Source organism: Lissotriton helveticus, chromosome 2_1 (genome assembly GCF_964261635.1).
Source record: "Lissotriton helveticus chromosome 2_1, aLisHel1.1, whole genome shotgun sequence".
Lineage (NCBI taxonomy): Eukaryota > Metazoa > Chordata > Amphibia > Caudata > Salamandridae > Lissotriton > Lissotriton helveticus.
Window position 1 is genome coordinate 1879231871 of NC_136059.1, and position 18361 is coordinate 1879250231.

General features: G+C 44.3%; 2 protein-coding genes across 5 annotated transcripts in view; one reads left to right on the plus strand and one right to left on the minus strand.

The window, feature by feature from the left end:
• Positions 1–18361, minus strand: part of LOC144818921 (uncharacterized) — a 147416-nt gene that overhangs the window by 78302 nt on the left and 50753 nt on the right. The gene's annotated exons all lie outside the window — the stretch shown is intronic.
• Positions 1–18361, plus strand: part of LOC144818922 (uncharacterized) — a 387843-nt gene that overhangs the window by 6251 nt on the left and 363231 nt on the right. The window contains exon 2 of one of the 4 annotated variants that reach the window (XM_078676804.1): positions 13186–13289. The exons of the other annotated variants lie outside the window; for them this stretch is intronic. The gene's annotated coding sequence lies outside the window, so the exon portion shown is untranslated. The remainder of the gene's footprint in view (positions 1–13185; positions 13290–18361) is intronic. 4 annotated transcript variants of the gene reach the window in all.

Here is an 18361-nt window from a genome sequence, read left to right on the forward strand (position 1 = left end):
TGGGGAAAAACATAACTTTCTAACCTAAACCATGCAGTTTGCATGCACCTCTTTGATAGCATTTCATAACTCACTGTGCTCGACTAAGAGTCTAACTTATGAACTGCACAGTATCAAAAGAATCTCTGTGACAAAAGCAGTAACCCACTAAGCTAGGCACACAAAATATTGCGCTTTGATATGCACGGTACATGCTCTTTGCAGAAGGCATATTAATTCTCTGGACTGCCTTAAATGAGTGAAAACTGCCACTAAACAAAACTCCCATCTCTCTCCAGCAGATACATTAATCATCAGAGTTATCTTGACACATTTATTGTTTTCCAAAAACTGCTGGATAGACAAGAACTTTGGAGTGCTTTTTTTTTAAAACTGCTGCACTGCTACTAAACCGGCCCCCACTAACAAAACCAACCCCCACCTTTCCAGCCTCCCAGGAAATGCGTGATGCCCAGTTCGGCCTTGTCCCTCATCTCTCCATAGCCCCTCTCTCACATGCATTTGATTTGTTTTATAGCTCCACTCATACCAGTGTAGGGTGTCAGAACACTTTACATCACACACACATTATAAAGAAATTACAAATCATAATACAGGTGCAAATAAGTCTATCAGAAATGTTCCATAAAACAATGAAGATTACAAGGTGTAGGAATCACGTGCCAACCATACTGGTAGATACTAGATTTTAACAGTGTTTGGTCTGGAGAAGCACAAAACCGGAATTTAAAAGGCATCACAGTAGTTGGGGATTGGCTTTACTAATGACAACGCATTTCTACCCCAGAAAAAACATTTTAGCAACATTAGGCTAATGAAGCACTGGAACAAATATAACTTTCTAGCCTATATCATGTAGTTTGCATGAAGCTCTCTCATGACAGTTCATAGGTCTCTGTATTATATTAGGATTGTAACTTATGAATGACAAGTAGCAAAAGGATCACCTTATGCCTCTTTAATCCACCACTAGATACTCTCTGTGTCCTTATCTCACTCTTACAGGCACTTTTTATTCCTGCTTTATAGATTTGTCACTGTTTTCCCCCTTTCTGTTCCTTCTTCTTTCCCTTATTTTTCTTTCTCTCTTGCTGTGTCTGGATTAAAGTCTGTTGAGGAAAAACCTGCAGTACTGCACTTTTATTTCCTTGCCTTGGATAGTATCTTTGTCAGTTTCAGCTTACAGTATTTTAAATTCTCTCTCTATAATTAATCTCATTCCTTGGGTGTCTATCAATGACTTTCAAAAACGTATAACTGACTATTGCACTAAGGGAACTGGTAATGCCCAGTAGCCCACGTGTGTTATGCTACTTCGAATACTACTTTTGCTTCAGACTAGTATCCTACACTATCCCACTTTTACTACCATGCCTTGCGTTTTATCTATGTCTGTTTTATCTTTCAGAATTTTAAAATGTTTTTTTCTGTAATCAATGTTATCCTTTAATGGCAGCTGTACCCATAATGATAAATGTAAACACTTTGGGGCCCATTAGGATCTTGGGTGGATCGCCACCGCCGGCATGACGATGGCGATCCGCCCAAGATCCGTCCCCACCCGCCACCCATTTCCCCTGCCATATTACTATGGCGGGGGGGGATACCGCGGCGGACAGAAAGACTGTCCGCCGCTTTTCCGCCCGGTCAACAAGTCGCCGGGCTGAAAAGAGTTTAATATGGTTGCGGTGTCTGTTAGACACTGCCAGCCATATTACTATGAGAGCGGAAACATGCCTTTCCATGGCGGCATTGCTGCCACAGAAAGGCATGCGGGAATTGCTTGCGGGGGCCAGTTGCGGGCCCCCAGGGACTCTGGGGGGTGCACATGGGAGGTACCTATGGTACCTCCTGCTGTTCAATGCACAACTTGGCAGGCACGGCGCAGTGCCTGCCATTTGTTTTGTTTTTTTGTCCTCATTCCCCTTTAACCCTCTTGAGAGAAAACCAACCGCCATACGTAGCCTTACTGATTGAGCTCAGGAGTCTTTGGCATTTTTATGTTGACTCAAGCAAGGGTACGTTTAGTAGGCAGGAAGAATGTCAAGGGGTGAGGTTACGTTTTTTACTCCAACTCGGTCTTTTCAGACCTGATGGACCATATAGATGTCCTGGGAGGATACAATAGTCCAAGGAGTAACCAAGAAGAGGCATAATCATAGGACCCAGGAAAAAAAACAATAAAACACACGGGCTCTCTATCTCACCTGAATCAGTAAGTCCCAAAACGCGATTTGTTTCTTACTACAGGATCTAGCCATGTCCATCTTGGATACTTCATATAGTGAGGTCAGCCATTATGAGTGGGTTGGTGCAACTGGATCCACCCAATACTTGCAGATTTGTCTCCTAGCCATTAGGATTGCATAGAATAGTAAAGATCTAGCAGGTCCAGTGATATCATTGAGGCCGAAGATAATGAGGTGCATGATACTTTCATGATGGACTCAGGAGTATTCTTCACATTTTCCCAAAAGGGCCGGATGGAAGGACAATCCTTAAACATATGAACGTCTGATGCTTCAGGCATCCCACGTTTGTTGCATACTTTCCCTTTCAAAAATGTCGATAACTTAAGAGGGGAAAAATACGCTCTATGGACCGTAAACAAGTGATCCGCTTCAACCAAGCAGGTTTAACTATTTTTTGAAGGGTTTTAAATGAGTCCAGCCATACGAGATCACACTGTGCATCCATCTGCTCTCCCCATTGCTCATCTGCAAGTTTAAAAACGCCATCCACTTCCTCAAGTGCCCAATACCACACTGAGACCTCCCTTTTACCCACCGGTCTCGCCACTAGCTGTTCTTCCAGTTTACTAACCTTCCCAAATGATGATTTATAACTAGCCTGGGCTTGATCCCAGCTTTTCATCTGGATATACATAAATCTGGAAAGGCCTGTCCCTACTCTCTCACATAGATCTTCCCAGGAGAGAAAAGAACCATCATTCAATAGCTCTCCCCACGCTATGATCCCAGAATCTCTCACTGATTTAATCAAACTATCCTGGAAGCATACGGGTGTACCTGGGGAGTCCCACAGTGGCGTTAAATTTGAGAAGTAGTTGAGCCCCACTTTGTTTCTTACTATGGTAATTTTTTTACCATCGAGTGGAGAACTTTTAAAAAAAATGTTGGGTCTCCGAACTTAAACATAAAACCTTCCTCCGGTAACCCTGCCCCCCTTAACATAGCCCGAAACATCTCTCCTCCCCCTGTACTAGTGGGCATTTTCAACAGCATTCTTGAATGTGAGAGCTGAAATGCCCAGGCATAATATTGCAAGTCGGGCAGCACCAATCCTCCCTTATCCCTCTTCCGCCTAAGCTTCTTCCATGCCAACCTGGTAGCTCTGTACTTCCAGATAAAGGAATTTACCTCTCGTTGAGATTTTTCTATCTGATGTTTGTCAAAAAACAGCGGGATGGTATTAAAAAGAAATGTGAGCTTAGGCAGGATTGACATTTTTACTAAATTAATCCTCCCCAAGATGGATAAAGGGAGGTGAGCCCACGATTTCATCTGCTTTTGACATTCTTTAAAGACTCGATCGAGGTTATATTCTGCAATTTTCCCTACCTCCTGTATAATTCTAATCCCCAGATATCCCATAGTAGACCCTACTTGGAGTTGTGTGTCTCTTATATTCCATGCCATTATATTGGTTTTGCTGGCATTAATTTCATATCCCGAAACATGGCCAAATTCCTCCGCACGTTTAATAACTGTAGGAAAAGCTGTGTTCAAGTCAGCTGTTAGAATCAGGATATCGTCTGCGTACATGGCCACCCTCCTCTCCCACTCTCCAAATTTAAAGGAAGTGATGTTATGATCTTCCCTAAGTACCTGGGCAAATGGTTCTATGTACTAGTTGAAGAGCAACAGGGAGAGAGGGCAGCCCTGTCTCGTACCCCTGGAGATCTTTAAAACATCTGTCAAGGTTCCATTCACTAGTAATCTATCTGTCGGGCCTGCTATATCAGTTTTATGGTACAGCAAAATTTGTCTCCCAGGTTAAATTTTCTCATTACCTCAGACAGGTATCCGCAGTTAACCCTGTCAAAGGCCTTGGTTGCGTCTAAGGTTAGAACTGCCAGTGGGAGTGTAAAAGTGGAGGCAGTATCAATTGCGCCAACCAGGTCATAGGTGAGATCCGCTAACTGGCGCCCTTTAACAAAGCCCTTTTGATCTGGGTGGAGAATACTATCAGCCACCACCCCCAACCTATTTGACAAGATGGTGGCAAAAAATGTATAATCACTGTTCAGGAGTGAGATTGGTCGATAAGACCCACAGTTAGTTGGGTCTTTACCGGGTTTCAAGATCAATACGACTGTTGCCTCACTCCACGAACTGGGGGGGGGGGGGGGGGTTTCTCACTTCAAAAGTATGTTGTTGTATACTTTGACTAGTACTGGGATGATAATCTCTTTTAAGGATCAAAATAGCTCCCCTGGAAACCCATCTGGGCCAGCTGCCTTCCCTCTTATGGACTGATCTATGACCCTCCTTACTTCCTGTTCTGTTATTTCCTGTTCTAGATCTGTTTTTTGATCGTTCGTGATAGTTGGTAGGATGACTTTCTCCAGCCACCTTTTTCTTTTATCGCTGTCTTCAATGATAGACTCATTGTATATATCTTGGAAAAAGTCACGGAAGGCCATGCCGATATCTTTGTTTGAGGAACGACAGGATTGCTCGTCTTCTACTCTTATCTTATCTCTTTATGTGATTGCGCACCTGATCTGTTTTAGCTTCAAGGCAAGTAGTTTCCCTGCCCCTTCCCCAAATGCAAAATGGGAAATTGTGCTTGCTTCCCATCTACGAGTTATTCTCTCTTGGAGAATGCACTCCAACTGTTTTTTAAGCAAGTCTAGTTTGTCCAGATCCTCCTTTGAACTAATTCCTGTTTGGCTATTCAGTTTATACTCAATTGCCTTCATCTCTGCTTCTAAGCCCATGGTGGCTTCCCTAAATTTCCGTTTTCTAAAACTTGCTCTATTGGTGATACAGCCTCTCCAAACAGCTTTCAAAGTATCCCAGACCACGGAAATATTGGCTGTATCCAAATTATTGTCAAGGAAATGTTTAGTTTCCAAAAGGAGAAAAGTAATTTCATCTTCCTCAAGCAGTATGGTTCGATCGAAGGACCAGTATCTAGTCTGCTGTTGTTGTGTAAAATCTAAGCTTAAAAGAATTGCAGAATGGTCAGAGAGATGCAACGGAAGATATTCAATATCTTTGACTAGATCTTTAAGATTATAACTAATCAAGGCATAGTCAATTCTGGACTTATGTTTATATTTCAAGTTTCTAAACGAGACTCCCAGTTGATCACCCACCCGTTCCCTCCATATATCAGATAAGCCCAATTGGTCCATGGTTGTCAGGAGCAGCTGCTGAGATTTAGAAGGGGCTACTGCCCTGCAATTTAGTGATTTGTCCAGCTTAGGATTTAACACTATGTTAAAATCACCTACCCAGATTACTGGATCTGGAAAATCGATAAGATGGAGACGGATGGCATTGAGATATGAGACATCGTACTGATTGGGACCATAATAACCCACTAAGGTGAAGAATATGCCCCCTAAAGAAATCCTCAGAATAAGCCATCTACCACTATGGTCTTCCCTATATTCCAATATTTGGGCCTCGGCTTGCTTTTAAAATAAAAACAACACCCCTCTGATACTTGCCATCTGATCGGTGCAGATAAAAACATCCACCCATTTCTGACTTTTTAGCATTTCTTTTGTCTCAGTCTAGATGGAAGACAATGACCTGTGCCGGAGAGTCTCTTAGATATTGTAGAATTCTGGTTCTTCTACCCTTCGTGTGCAGGCCATTGACATTCCAAGACGAAATCTGCAGAGAGGTCATGTTATTTCTTCCTTTGCCTTGGCAGATGTCCCCCTAACCTTCCGACCCCCACGGACTAGCCCTAACCGTTCCTGAGCAAAAACAGCCGTATGCATTCCATCTTACAGATCGCTCCTGAACTTTGACATAAGTAGCACTGGCAGGGTCTTGATGAATGAGGATTTTTTTCCCTTTGCCCCTCTGTGCACCCCCATCCAATCACCCCCCACCCCTTGGGAAACCCTTCCCCTTTTAGTCTGGTCTGGTGTATGAACAGGTTTACGTCCTGCAGCCTCTCTATCCCCTCCCCTTTTCCCATATGTTGTGTCTGTGCCATTATGTTTATGAAGAGAAAAAAAAAGAAAGAAAAACAGACCAACCAACCACACAGTGTATTTTAGATGTGTTTTCTCGCTATATTTTTTCAAGAATGTTTTTTTCCCTTTCTTTTCCTTCTTTCCCCTTTTTTCCCCGTTATCTTTAACCTCATTTACATTTTCTCATTTTTTTGTTATTTAACGCTATTTGACGCTTTCTAGCTTTCTCCTTTCCCCTTTCTCTTTTTCTTATGGCATAGTTCTTAGCTAATAAATTTCAATCTATTTTATTGTATGCCTTCAAAAATTTAATTTTCTCATGCAAATACCAATCCTGAGACACGTATTAAAAATACACATTAGGGAATTGAGAAGGGATTAAAGGAAGCTCAATCCTGCATAGCAGCCTACTCTGGATGCAATAACTTATACAGAAAGTGCCGGGATGCCCCTTCGCTGGGGCAGCCAAGCGCTATCTAAGCACATATAACATTAACATATAACATTAACATAATGCAAAGGACCCAATAGGAAGAAAGCTCAGAACAGACCAACCATACCCTAATCATTCCTTCCCAGGAGAAGCATTGCTTAGGGATTGTAGTTACTCATCTGCCTCATATGGAGATCTGATATTATACATCTTGTTATTAAACATTATTTTTAGGAAAGCGGGGAATTTTAGTTGGACTGTAGCACTGACTTTCCTAAATGTTTCCATCCTTTGACCCAGTTCCCACTGGCGCTTAAGTGTAACTTTAGAAAGATCCGAGCGCACCTCAAAAGAAAAGTCATTGCCTCTTAAAGATTTAACCTTCAGAGCCAAATTCAAAATCTTCTCCTTAACCGCATAGGTAAGGAAATTGATAAGAATCTTCCTAGGTTTACATCTACTAGGATTCAGGCGAAAAGGGTCCCTATGGATTCTCTGTATATCCTTTTCCAGAAAGTCCTCCGACTCCTCGAGTTTAAAAGACTCCTTAACCTGTTCCATGCTCATGACAAGGTCAGCTCGTCATGTAGTGCACTGATCCTGTGCTAATGACGAGCTGACCTTGTCATGAACAATGTGGTTTTCCATAAATCAGCACAGGAGGGGAAAAGTCTTAGCAGCCAAGGTGATAAGCAGTGTGACAACAAATGTCTTAATGTCTGCCCTTTCCTTACCCTCTGGGATCTTCAAAAGTTGTAGGTTGTTTCTACGAGAATTGTTTTCGAGTGACTTCACTCTATCCCGTAGAGCATCTCCATCTCTACGTAAGGTTTGATTTTTTTTCTCTGCTGACCCCAGATTCGCCTTAAGCTTGTCAACCGAGTTCTCCAAAGATTCAGTCCTTGAGTTTAATAAATCCACTTTTTTTTCAAGGATTTCGCATGCCGCGCTGATCTCAGTCTGGTTATCTGCAGAAAATGCAAAACCATTGTCTTCTTTTAGGGATGCAAATAGAACTTCTATTGAGCTCCCAGCTGACCGGGAACTTTCTGTAGCTGCTCTTTGGATCTCTTCGGTCTGTCCCTATTGCTTAATCTGCAGTTCCAGGGTTGCCTCAGAGACCTCAGAGACCTCCGATGGCCTAGGTGCTAAGGCTAGTGTGGAGGGTAGCGTAGAGGTTTCAGGAGTGATAGAACTAATGTTCTTGAGAATGGGCATACTACTAGAGGTTGCGGGGAGCTCTTTGGGATCCATGGTGGCAGAGATTTTATCAGAAGTGACAGGACCATGAAATTTGGGGGTGTCCCGCTGTTTTGAAATAGTCAGGATCTGAGGCTGTACCCTGAAGAAAGAGCGTAGAGATGGTGTGACTCTAACAGTGTTATGTAGGGTAGATCCTTTATTTCTAACTTCCTTTATGCTCCTTCCCTTCACCTGACAATTCTGGAAGGCTGTATTGTGGGCAGAGGAAGTTTACCCCTTAACTATTCCTTCCTGGTATTGAACCCCCAATAGCTCTTTTGTCTCTTTTATGTCTTTAGGGGCGCACCGCTCTTTATCCTGCCCCACAAGACTGCCTGCTTGTCCAGCTTGTGCAAGTATACCCTTTTCACGTTTCCCCCTCCTCTTACCGCCTCTCCTATCAGCACTTACTTTGGGGCAGACTGTTTCTATGCCCTCCTCCTGAACTACAGATCGGGACCCCTCTTGTAAAGAGGGGATCTCACTCTTACCACCTCCACTACCACCACCACCATCGCCGCTGCTCTCCTCGTTGTTCTCTGCCCGGGTCCCCTCTCCACCGACCACTCGAACAAAGAAGTCGCCGATACCGCCGTCGGCGCTTGTTCTGCCTCAGCCGCTGTTCACCCGGAGGAGACCACGGGCCGAAGCACTGCGACCGCATCTCAGCTCCAGGGTGGCTCCGGACAGCGCGGCAGGAGGAGTAGACGCGAGAAACCAGGAGGTATGGCTGGGACGCCAAAACACATCGGAAAGGACTCCTCACTCAAAAGACTTTGACCGGTAAGGAAAATGAGGCAGTTCTTCTGATCTCGGCACCCGACACTGATGAATATCTCCAAACCGGGGAGGGAGAGAGCGCTGCCTCAGGACGTGCACTACCGCTCAGCTACCGGGTTCCATGTTTCCCCAATAGCCCACCTGTGTTATGCTGCTTCGAATACTACTTTTGCCTCAGACTAGTATCCTACACTACCCCACTTTTACTACCATGCCTTGAGTTTTATCTTTGTCTGTTTTATCTTTCAGAATTTTAAAATGTTTATTTCTGTAATCAATGTTATCCTTTAATGGCAGCTGTACCCATTTTTTTTTTTTTAATTTTTAAGAAGATCTTTATGATACAATATGCGGTTATCATACAATTCACAATCCACATCCCGATAAAGGCTGCATGGGCAGACGTTAGTTAGTCAGGTACTGAGCAGGATGACACAGCCATTTAGCCGACAACCCGGGGGTCCGGCGGCAAGTTACATGTGTTAATTGGTATGATCATTTGTTGACTAGCGACTTGAATGGTAGATCCCATGTTTTTACATTTTTCCCCCTCAATATTCATATCGCAATGATCACCCAGCATTTGCCTCCCGTATGTGTCTCCCCAAAGTCCCATAGGTCGTGCACTAATCATCTGTGGGTAGTCAGAAAGGGGGAGGGGGGTCAATTATGTGCGTGGTTTCGATGCTGAGTCAGTATTGCTGCTCCTGTATTGATGATGTATGCTTTAGTATAGCTCACTGAGGCATAGGAGTGCGCAGTTGGAGTCAGCAGGGTTAGTCCGCAGCCAAGTTGGGTTGGGGTCAGAGTACTCAGTAGTAGTGTGCCTACGTGTGCTCCCAGGCTTATCACTGAGAGGGCGCTAGGGGCATGACAGCAACCAATAAGCTGTGTGTCTGATCCACGTACCACGCATTTGTAATCGGGTGTCTGGATGTACCTCCTGTGGTATGTGAGTGGTGTCACGCCCCTGCGCCTCGCAGATGGCATGTGGCCCCAAGGGATTGTCTCTTGGTAGTAACATAGTCTCTCCTGTATCTTCATTAAAAAAAGAAAAGAAAACTAGGTAATTGAGTCTAGTCCGGGAACTGGACCAGTAAACAAACTGTTCCCTATGCCCGTATATCGGCTGGGAGAACCGGGGGTTGGGAAAGGAGTAAAAGGCAGGGGTGGAGGGGGGGGGGGAGATCACTGCCGGTTTCAATGCAAGGCGTCTATTGCAGGAAGGGGCCCAGCGAGGCCACATGTAAGGTATGGGGACAGTCGAGAAGGGGGGGGGGAGGAAGCACGGCGGGGGTGGGGGGGGCGCAAGGCTCCTATCTCCTTCAAATGCATGTGTGCGACGTCTGTAGTGTAGGGTCAGGGCTTAAGCCGGCAACGTGCGGGGCGGCGGCGCAGGTCAGCTATGTGGTGAGCCGTCTCCTGCCGGTGAACAGGCGGACGGGGGGGGGGGGGCGTCAGCGCCTTCCTCAGCGATGATGTCTGTCGTTGTCGCAGGCGCGCCAGGGCCAGGGCGGTAGCACGCTGTCAGTGTCTCAAAGGCGTCCAGTGCGTGGTGAGGGAGCGGTAGCATCTCCCCTCAGGGTCGCGTGTCGAGTGTGTGAGGGAGGGGCAGGGTGGGAGGGGGAGGGGACAGGCCTGGATCCTCTCCCAGTATCAGCCTGTAGCACCATGATTATGTCGTCGCTTAGCTCATGTAACACCCCGTTCCCGGCAAGCGCGGTGGAACGCCTTTAGGAGGTCGTTCCAGAGCTGGGCGATGGGGAATTTGCGGAGTCCCGCTGTTTCTTCCCGGAGAAGTACCGTGCCCTCTGCACGTGCCCAGTTAGTGAAAGAGGCACGCCAATGCCGAACATGGGGGGAGGTCGCCGCCTATGGCAGCTGTACCCATAAGGATAAATGTAAACACTTTGGGGCCCATTAGGAACTTGGGCGGATCACCAGCGCCCGCATAGCGGTGGCGATCCGGCCGAGATCCGTCCCCACCCGCCACCCATTTCCCCTGCCATATTACTATGGCGGGGGGACCGCGGCGGACAGAAAGACCGTCCGCTGCTTTTCTGCCCGGTCAACAAGTCGACCGGGCGGAAAAGAGTTTAATATGGTGGCCGTGTCTGTTAGACACCTCCAGCCATATTACTATGGGGGCGGAAACATGCCTTTCCGTGGCGGCATTGCTGTCACAGAAAGGCATGCGGGAATTGCTTGCGGGGGCCAGTTGCGGGCCCCCAGGGACTCAGGGGGGTGCACATGGGAGGTACCTATGGTACCCCCCCGCAGTTCCATGCACAACTTGGCAGGCACCGCGCAGTGCCTGCCATGTTGTGCATGGAAGTGCACGACATGCCTTCCTGGTATTGTGGTGGGCGGTGCTGAGTGCACCACCCTCCACAATGTCAGGAATGCAGGAGGCACCCGCCACTTTGGCGGGCGCATCCTAATGGCCCCCAAGGGACCCCCGCCTTTATCACGATAGGATGGTGGGCGGACAAAGTTCGCCAGCCATCCTAATGAGCCACCAAATGTTATACTTTTTATTAACTAAGCAATAAAATTGGCATTTACATAGTATATATGGATATAAAATGTCATGAATTTAATACAACTATAGTAAAAAAAAGGGCCTCAGATAGTCCATTGCATTATGGATCTTAGTCCAGTTGTTTATTGCTTGGTAAAAGAGGCTTTGTTGTCTTATTGTTCGTTTACGTTTTTAAGTTGCTTGTTTCACATTCGTAAATTATTTTTAAATTAATTAGAAAGCATCTTGATTACACTAACTTGGGGTAGAAGGTGCAGTAGGTTGTCCCTAGACACCCTCAAATGATCACCAGGAAGTTATATTACATTTAGAGCAGTTCTGTGCAGTGCGTGCACGGTGAGTCATATACAGGGTTTACATGTAAATGTACATAAAGGATTTAGCGCTCGACCATGGGCCTAAGGTGAGATGCTGTTACATTTTCCTGTTTTCCCACAAGAGGAAGGCCCAGTGGATCAGGCTACGGGAGGTCTCCCACCTATACGTGGTTCCCCTGAGGTCATCTGCACATCTCTTGCTAGCGCTGCTGTTTAGTTACCCCCCTCCATAACAATTCTTTCTATCTTTTCCCCTACTATATGTTAGAGGTTAACATACTTCATTACCAAGAACTGAGGCCCCGGTAATATCGGATACAGTCTCAACACACATAATCAACACTAACATTTGCGCTGTCTCAATGCAGGATGTGACTGACTGTCTCAATATTTACCTTCGAATGTTGGCCATGTTGCAATTTGCAGTATAGAGCCTGACTTCCAGCGAAATGTATCTTGACTGTGACAATGTCTCAGCAGTAACAAAAACCTCAGTAAAAAGTGTTTGCAAAAAAAAAAGATGAGGGATGTAGTGCTGTGCAGTGCGTGCATGGTGAAAGCTTGTACTAGGTGTATGTGTACCTACGAGGAACACAATACATGAAGGGTGTAGCGTTATGCAGCGCACACATGGTGAACATTGTGCTGACTGCATGTGTTCTTACAAGTAGCAACACAGAAAGGCTACAGTACTTATCAGTGAGCGCAGAGTGAATGTGTGCGCTAAATGTATGTGTTATTAGTACTGGAAGGTGTATTTATTGTGTACATACACTACATGCTAGTGTCTGTGTGACCCTGGGTTACATTTTGGGAGGCCTGGCCTGCCTTGTGAAGACATGAAAAGGTAGAGGAATCCCCCTAGACAGATTTGTGTACTGGTGCATTCCTGTGAGCTGGGTGGGACACATTACAGAAGGGAGAGAGACTTCCTGTATTTACTTCAAAGGGTACTCAGTGATTCAGCACGCAAGCTCAAGGAAGGGGCCTGACCACATCTCAGAAAATAGATGCGGCTGATAATGGAAATCATAAAGAGTAGGGCTGGGAGCCTGGGATTTAACTTTTGATGCACATATCACTATGGCTGACATTCAGGCGTGAACTCTAGTCACTCCCGTTGTCTGTGTTATGGGACTATCGGCTCTGGAGGCTCTGCTACTGTGACAAATGGCTTTTCAAGAGGGAGGGGTGAAGTATGTACTTTAAAAGAAGCTGAATTGCAAAAGAAAACTTCAAAGATCCTGACCCTAAATCACATTAGTTGTCTGAAAAATGGACTATAGGAAGGGGTGCTTGAGTCACCTAAAATGGTATCTCACCAAGCAACCAGACTGGCTGTGTAAGGAGGGTAAGTTCTGCAAAACTTCTTCTTGTGAGCAGGACATGGGCACCAAGGCCAGCTAGTCTTCCATTTGAGTGAGGGGCCAACATTTTTCTTTATGTACAAAGTAACAGGCTAGTTGAATCTTTTGTTGTTTATTGGGAAATCAAAGGGCACACAGCGTTTGAATGGAGACACTGAATAATACATGTGGATGGTATTACATTGTTAACTCTTATTAATTAGATCTCTCACTTTACCTTGACTAGAGGATGACTTGAGCTATTTTTTTAAATATCCTTTTACAACTATGAGGAAAGACTGTACCATTATGTTCTCCCTCCACTCTGTCCATCTCTCCTGCAGTAGGAGCTGATTGGCAACCTGCTTGCTTGGGACCGAAGATGTTCTGGTCAGATCAAGAGTGGCAACTGCTTTGATGCCCTAGATTCTCTCTTTCTGGGGGAAAGGTCAGTCGACATGCTTCAAATTTGTACATTTTCCTAATGTTATGCAGTAAAATGGGGCTAAAATGGGGGATAAATATCCAATGTAATTGAATACTACACACCTTAACACATTAGGAAAGAAATGTGATCGATTGACTGAAGCTTTGGGTTTTGAAACCTAAGGAGCGGGAGTCTAATGTGGGTTCGGCCCTTGACGAAAACATCTGAGATCCTGCGTCAATCACGTAATTGCTCAGTGCCTAAAAATTGCAAATGTATATGGATATATATATATATATATATATATATATAAGAGCCCATACTACAAGATGTTGATTCCTACAAAATATTTAATCATCTGGCTGACGTGTTTGACTGGATTGTCTTTGTCAAAGCCACACATTATGTGACCATCAGGTCGAAACGCGTCAGCCAGCTGATTAAATCTTTTGTGGAAATTGACATCTTGCCGTGCAGACTCTTTTCTTGTGGTCATTGCGAGCACCTTCCATTTTCGAATCCTCTTTCATTATTCTATCTCTACCCAAAACACTACCAAATGCACAAGAACTCAAGAGCACTTACGTAACAAATTTACCACAAGTAATATAGAAGGGAAAAAAGAAGCCCATATTACTAATATTACAAATTTACTAACTATGTAAATCTTATCTTGGGTACCGAAGTAGCATGCTACTCACTGCGAAGCACTTCAATGCTTTGTCAGGTGTTGTAAGCGCTATAAAAATACAATGTACAATTACCTTAAATAAGCTTGATGTGGCCATGCCATATTGAGTGTACTGATGGCAGTGTGGCTCCCATTTGTGGCACAGTGCTGGTCATCCCAGGCATAAGGGTGATTTTTCCTGACATAATAGTTGTCATCACTTACATAATGTATCAAAATGTAGGTTGCTTGTAGGTAATTAAACAGTGGCTCTGTGAAAATATCTTTCATGTTCTCAACCCACTAAATATGGGCTGAAGACCTTTTTAACAACCCTGACATAGGCTCTCATCACAATCCATTTTGTATTTGATCAAAACAAACTGAAACTGGAACATACCCCTAGGGAAGATTTCAAACCTCTGATCATACCTGCATGGAACTACTCAACCGGACACACATATATTTGTTTAAGAGGTGCACAACTGCAGAACAGGCATTAGTGTGATGCTCATTCCGTTGCCAAAGTGTCCACCAGGATATGTTGTTAACACTTGCCAGTTTAATATCATGACTCTTAAAACAAAAACACTAGTGAGTTGCCACTTCACACAAGGCAGAGCACACTATACAAGAAATATGAGTCATGACTCTGAAGGGAAACGGGCAGTACAACGCGACCGTTTCCACGAGTAACCATAACCACGCATGCATTACAACGCATGCGTGGTTCCACGAAAAGCCTTTACCACGCATACCTTTACTACGAGATACGTAGTAAAGGCATGTGTGCAAAAGGAAACCAAAAATCGGGGGGGGGCTTGGGGGGTCTCCCCCCACCACCAAAAAAACCGTAGGTTAAATAAAGGGGGGTTGGGGGGGTCTCCCCCCCCCCAAAAAAAGAAACTCACCTGATTCAGCAAGATGAACAATTATGGAGGCAATCGGCATTGTTAGAGGAAAAGGAATGACATTTCCGTTTCCTCTAAACGGCGTGAAACGTCACCTCGGAAGGGCTTGAAGTGGAGAGGACGTGGAGAGGTAAGGAGGAATGAGGGGGTGGTTTCAAAGGGGAAAAATATACGGGTTAATTTAAAGTGATAGGAGATATCCTTTAACATTAAAATGTCAATAACATGCATATTTTAACAACGAAAAACGTTGTAAAAATATGCGTGTTAAAGGCATTTTCCTGGTAAAGGAGATGCGTGGGAAAGGAATTCCGTTGTAACGCATGCCTGGTAAAGGCATGCGTTGCAACGGAATTCGTTGTAACATCATACAACCACTCTGAAAGGGAGAAATTTGCAAACACGCAACACCAACGAATTTGGGAGTTCCTGTACTTGAATAAGCTAGACCTAAAAAGTACCTAGGCATTAATGGGCTGTGTGTTTCATGTTACAGTATGATGGACTAGTACTTTCATAACAACCACTACAAATATCTTTAATACACCTTCTCTCAAAACCCTTAAGTCCATGACTACGAGTCATAAAGGTATGCATGTGGTATGTTTGGTAATCTTGGGCACTGTAATGAATTAACATGTACATTTAAAGTGTACTCTAGCGACAACCATACTTACTGTTGATCACTTTGTGTGACCAACAAAGTTGACATAACATACCTTAGTGAAACAGGGCACGGTGTGGGATGATGTATATGTTATATCTAGATAGTAACTAAGGGTGGAAGTTGCATAATTCTGTGTAATGTAATCATGCAGAAATACCTACAAATTCTGCAAGATTGCACAGAATTACGATAGAAGAGTGATTCTACATTTACAAAATTTCCCCGTTGCATCCAAAATGGACTCCAGGATGCATTTTGCGCTACGAAATAGTACTAAATGCAACAGAGCATGAACATCGGCTGCTCGCCCTTTCTAAATCAGCTCTTGGGATAGGAATTCTCCCCAACTTGCAGCCGGCATTTAGCATTAGTTCATTCGAGCAAAATAATGCATTTGCTTTAGGAAAATAGCACTAAATGCAAAACAACATGAACAGCAGTGTGAACGGCCACTCGTGCTTGCTAAATTCGATGTTTCTGAGATAATTTTCCCCCTAAGTTACTCTTAAGTATGCGAGTGCAGGTAACCAAGTAATTATTGGTAATTCCGGGTCACAGAGTAATGCAGAATTGCTGACATTACTCTGATTACATCAGAGTAATCAAAATGACTCCCAGGCTTAATAGGAACTAGCCAATAAGACCTACTCAGGACAATATGATTTACACTGACACTGCAAGGATTTGGGTATTTTACTGTGAAACTGATTTCCAGAAAGGGAAAGCCAAAAAAGGACGGTAAAATGCCATCAATGATATATATAACTGTGGAGGACTACAGTCATCGCCAAAGATGTTTCCCACTGAGTGTGCCAGTTTGATGTCAGAATATCATGTACAGAAATATCATATAACATAAAAATTGTGTCCTAAATATAGTCTACATATGTATCATCCTATTGGATGTAGATTTTCTAATACTGACTCCAATTGGGAAATATTTTTTTTAGATGATATCTAGGACACAATATTTATGTCATATGTTACTCAGACTACAATCTTCTGGTACTGCGCTCTGTGTGTCAGAGGCATGGGTTGTCATTCTGGGCGTAGTGAGACTGCAAATGCTGGGATGGAGGTCCGGTGTCTTATGTAGACTTCTGAGAGGCACAGACAAAAATAACAAATGGGCAGATTTTCAAACAATTCACGCATTGCAGTGCAGCACCAAAAGATGCTGCATTGCTTGACAGGGAGGGAGCAGGGGAGCGCCATATCTTCAGAAATATGGCCCTTTTTCCGCCCCTCACCCTAGGGCCGGCGCTGATTTCAGGTGCCAAGCATCATGTATGCACACTTAGCCCCATAGTGCTAGAGTGTGTGCGTGAGTCATTGACATTTTTTTGTCACTATGTACAGTGGACAGACAATTGTTTTTTTGTAAAATTGTTTGTTGTTTGGCATAGGTTACTTGGTCTATAGAGAAAAAAATAAGGTTTTGTTTACCAAGGATGGGATATGTTAGTGGAGTGATTGTGGGATATGATCAGTATTGAGTGTGGTATGTTCATTGTGTGAATATTGAAAAGTGAGAGTGGGGAGGTAAGCCTAGATGGCGGCCAGTCATTGTTGTTCTTTTTGCCATTGTCATTGTTGTTCTATTTTGGCTGAGTCTTGGGACTTTTGCACAGAAAAGATTTGCTATACAAAAAAGAAAACAATTTAACTGAATCATTTATTTAAATATAAACTATTGATTAGTTGTTGCTGTCATTGATAATTTGTGCATGCGCCGTTTTTTATTTTTTGCAGAGTTTTATATAGCGCGAACTAGAACCGAACCGAATCAGTTATCAGAGCGCTTTACATAGAACCAGTTACATTACACTTTAATTTTAGGCACGGGGAGATTAAGTGATTTGCCCAGAATCACAGGGGGTTTTTGGCATCGTTACCGAGACTCGAACCAAGTTCCCCAGGTCCGAGGTCGAGCGCCTTAGCGGTTAGGCCAACCCCTCTCCCCTAGTTTGACTTTATTCGGATTGAGCATCAGTATTGGCAGTTTTGTTGTTTTTCCTAGACAAGTTTTAAAGCTTTTCCTACTTTGTATATTTACTGCACAGTGCAGCAAGCATTCAAAGTCGGAAAAGAAAGGAGAAATAAAAACATTTCTCCTGTTAGAGCCTCCTTTGAAGTGGTGTTAACTTTTGGCACAAAACCCTGCCTACAATTGTTTGTAGATAGGGATTTTCAACCAAAGGCATAGGTGGTTGCATGGGAATGCCCATGTACCACCCATGTAATGCCCCCTTTGGTGCTAAGTAACACAAAAGCAGTACTTCGCGCTGCTTTGCGCTATGTTTAGGGTACTTTCTGGAGCAAACAATGTTTGTGCTGGAAAGTAAATTCCCCCAAAAACATTTGGTGCTGGTTAGCATCACTTTTATGTGACGAAAAACCAGCGCAAAATGTTTGAAAATCTACCCCTAGGAATATTAATGTGGCTGGCACTGTGCCATTAACTACCCAGAGCGGTACCTGCAAACACAACAATGATGGACAGAAAGTGGATCAATGTCACACATTCACCCCAGTCTAAAGATCTGGGCCCAAATCCATCGTTTTTCCACTCCACACCACCCTGGGTTAGACAATGGCGATATGCAAATCAGCGCTGACCCTGTGCCCCATGGGAACAGTCCAGTCCGAACTACAAAAGCCATGTCCTTCCCAGAACGGAAACAAGCATCCGAGGACCGGCCCGGTTTCGAGGTAACACCTCTCATCAGCCCGGCTAGCTTGATTCCAGTGGTGTGGAGTGCCTGGGACTCACGTCTGAGCATCCCCAGTACACTTAGAGCGGTACCTGCAAACACAACAATGATGGACAGAAAGTGGATCAATG